Consider the following 4,451-nt stretch of genomic DNA (forward strand, 5'->3'; position numbering starts at 1 on the left):
TATATAGCATTTAATTAAATTATATTAAACTCTCTTGAACTCTTGTATTATTAGATTAATTTCTGGAAACGATATATTTTAAATGCTGTATATTGTAAACAGTTCTAAGCTTAAAACTGCTCATGTTTATTGAACTGTATATTATTATTTTATGTTAATGATTTCAGAATATCTATTAATGTATTAAACTCTGCTCTTTTTTTTATAATATGTATTTGATTTAAGCAAATTAAGTCATATTGCAAGAGTCCCTGTGTTAAACCTGAACCAGTCAGCATCACTATATTATTCTAATACGAATGTTCTAACTACATTTTTAATTGTTTCGGGATATAGATTTGGTTCAAGTAAATGCATAACTTCAGTGCCATATCCCTATACCTGATCTCATATCTGTGATCTTTAGCTAAACAGTAGCTAACATTTTGTTGTACAAAAAGGAAATGTACCTTGTTAAGTAGTCTATTTGATAGATTACTTGTCACTGTCACACTTGTCATTATTGTACATTTGTTCATCTTCGTAAAAATGATTGTAGTTAGAGAATTTGTTAATTGTAGAACGCTCTTACGTTTACTACAATATTGTTCCCTTATTTTTGATTTTAAATTGCTATGTGTTCCATATTTGACTAAAAAAGGCGCATTTATTTTATTATCGAATGTCCTTTATTGTTATTATTTATTTATTAATTTATAATGCGATAAGTCTGATAGGCTTAAGTTTAACACAAATGAAACTATAAGTTACATATAGCTATAAATAATTAGTTCATCAGAATTGCCAAAACGTCTTCATACATATGAATTGAGAATATAAATAGATCATTAATCATAAATAAATTATTGTACGCGCATAAAGCATTTATGAAAAAAGGAGAAAGTCTGACATTTTAAACATTAATCGAGCTAGTATAGTAAAGTACTTTACATCGGATGCCTCATTAATTCGTGTTCATCAAAAATTCAGTATTGTGTATGCGTAGAACATCTCTTTCGTAAGTGATAAATAAACCTGTATTTACCTATATTTGTACATTATGTGCATTATATAAAATGTCGACCGCAAGAAATCGAAGTAAATATACTTCACACATATGAAAATATTAATATATTTATCTCTATTATACTCACTAAAACTTCTAGAATCATCACTATTACTTATGAAGTAAGAATATAGAAATGTTAGAAACTTTCAACAGGGTAAATGTGTTAATATGCTTTTGGGATGCTTGTAGCATCAAAGTTATAATATTTTACATATAAGTGTGTATACTTATTAAAATTAGAATATACTATACCTCTGAACAGGGTAAAAGCGAAAAATACTCGGCATGCTTATAATGCTCATTAAGTTCACATAATTACAGATACCTTCCTTAATTATATATTGGTTTTTTTTACAGGTAAATATTTAATTATAATAACTTTCTTTTCTTTTTACTTTTAAAGTGTAGGGCTTTTATTACACTAGTAATATAGCACTGTCCAAGATATGTAAATATACTTTTAAGTATATATTAATCACACCGTGGTATATATATTACAATATTATTTTTCCATGCAAACAAAAGAAAGGAAATTGCAGTACCAGTTCCCATATATGTAATATATATGTTCCATACATATATGCAAACATACATACATATATATATATATACATAAATATATACAAACATATATATACAAACACACACACACACACATATCATCTATGTTTTATACTAAATAATAAAGAAGAATCTATGAATTAAATATACATAATAAAAGAAAATGTATTGACTGCTTTAAAAATAGTAGTAATTTAATCATCTTGCATACAAATGCTAAAGTCTGAATTTAATAAAAATATAATTTTTTTTTCTTTTATATAGATTATCCAAGTATTTCAAAGCTAAACATCGTTTTCGAATTGTAAAAAATATTGCGCGTAATAAATAAATAACTCGAATATATTAAAAATTGAACTTTTATTCTTTTTTTCAGTCTCTGCATTGTTGTACATCGTGGATTAACTTATCACAATACAATCTTTTTACACACAGAATTAAAAGTTAATAATTTATCGCAGTCTACAACTATTGTCTTACGTAAAGATTTATGAATAATTTCCTATAGAAAATATTAATATTACGTACATAAAAATTTGATTTTTTGGTAAAATTAGGAGATACAACTATGTGACTCACAAAGAGTGCTCTAATATATTTATTAATCAAACTGCACACTTGAATATTTTATATACAGTATAGATGATAACCAAGGAAGCCTCTGTTGAAAACGTATGAAAGCATCATCTAAAAGATTTTTTTTCATATTGATACTTACAAAGGAACTACTATTGACAAAGAAATACAACAATTTGTATAATTCGTGATAGATATATAATATTCCATATAGATTTATATTATTTTCGAATTCCTATACAGCGCATCTTCAAACTGGTGGTATAAGCAAAAAGAGGATAATTTCTCATGAAAAATACATAGAACATAGGATTAATTGTTTTCGTACGACACTCTTCTCGAAAACAAAACTTTTTACAACAAAATTTTATTCTTTATTTTCTATTTATTGTTTTATATCATCCTCTTTCGATTGTACTATTAGTTCAAAGACACTGTATAACCAAATTTATATGTATAACTTTCTTTTTTAACAAATTTGTTAAAAGTTCCTTACATAGTATATGTCACATATACAATATAGTATTTATTATATAAATATTTTGTATATAAAGATGACTAAAAGAAGATACAATTGTGTTCTCTCTTAGGCCTAAAGTATAAAGCTGTAAACGAACATCTTACTATAAAGTTTACAGAGGAAGATTAGAATTATATCTTAAACGGCTAACACATGTACATTTGACAAAAACATGTACAATATAATGTAATAAAAAAAAAACAATTTTAAAATTTCCATTCCCAGAAAATAAATTGTTTCCAAATGAGATAATTGATCCTATGATGAAGCACAATGTTATTGCATATGTGAGAATTGGTGTTTATTTGTCATTTGTGTGTAACTATTATTTGTGATACTATACTCTCTTTCTCTCTCTTTTCTCTTTCTCTCTACTGTACTAAGTCCAAATATATTCAAACACAGTTTTTGAAATATTTGCTTATCAGGACACTGCGTTCTTTCATATATAACTAATAAAATTATTTCGATAAATATTTGTATTTTAGAGAACGCACATTTTATTTATCTATTTACTGGCTATAACTAAGCAATCTTTGGAATTAAATTCTACAATTTTTTTTAGAATATGTAATTCTTTCGAAAATATATAGGTGGAAATTTTTACAGTAAAAATATCATTCGAGTTATACAGATTGACGATAAATTCGCACGCACGCTCTATTTATATATGTACTGTATATTATATTACGTGGGGAGCATGCCGCGAATTTATGTATATATTGCCATTCTGTATATATGCTCTTATAGCATGTAGTTCTTTGGAGATATAAAATATTTTTTTCTCTGCAACTTATATACATGCAGTTTAAAAAATAGCTAGTGTGTATTTATTTCGCAACATTTACAATTACGTTTCTCTTTTTTTTTTATATTTCGCAAGAATTATTAAATATCTTAAAATAATATTTGTACTAAATGCATCTTAATCATGCAAAAAATTTATTGCAAAAGACAAATTATCCTTATAGCTGTAATATGGCAAGCATTAACCGAGTGATTTTACTTTGTGTAAAATTTATAAAAATAAAATATATAAGAAAGTAAAAAAGAATATATGACTCTCCATAAAGGCGGGTTATATAAAGCGTCTTTCGTTATGATGTCAGAACCGAGGATATACACGCAAACAGATTTTTAAAATACGATTCTACCTACTTGTTAATTAAAGAACAGAGTGTTTATGTCATTATTTTATACATTCTCTTTATCGATCAGTTGAAGAGAAATCATTTTTTATGTGCAAATCCAAACATTTATATTCCTGACATCATAATCTATTTGGGAACGCAAAGTCCGTTGAGAAAAACGAATTTTTTTTTTATTTAGGTGTAGCTTTATTCATCAAGGCATTCGCCGTTTTTCTCAACTGAACGACCTTTCCGTTCAACCAATATGATAGATGACAAATTTTTTTTGTCAAATCCTACAACATTTTATTTAATACTAGCAGAATATCAATAAATGCCTCTATCTTGGGAGGATTTTTATTTACCAATAAAAAATATGATAGAGTATCATAAAATCAGTCTTCATATCAGGTATCCATAGGGAAATATACAACAAACTAAACATCTCAATGTTACTATAAATATTACAGAAGTCTTCTTTGTATAGAGAATTCGTCAATCTCATATCGACAAATATAATAAATTTTAAGTTTTATCTAATAATTACGAAGTTAAATAATATTTATATATAAAAGGTTGCTTTTAATTATATTTTGAATTATTCAATTATATATAT

Source organism: Formica exsecta, unplaced genomic scaffold (genome assembly GCF_003651465.1).
Source record: "Formica exsecta isolate Colony F162 unplaced genomic scaffold, ASM365146v1 scaffold672, whole genome shotgun sequence".
Lineage (NCBI taxonomy): Eukaryota > Metazoa > Arthropoda > Insecta > Hymenoptera > Formicidae > Formica > Formica exsecta.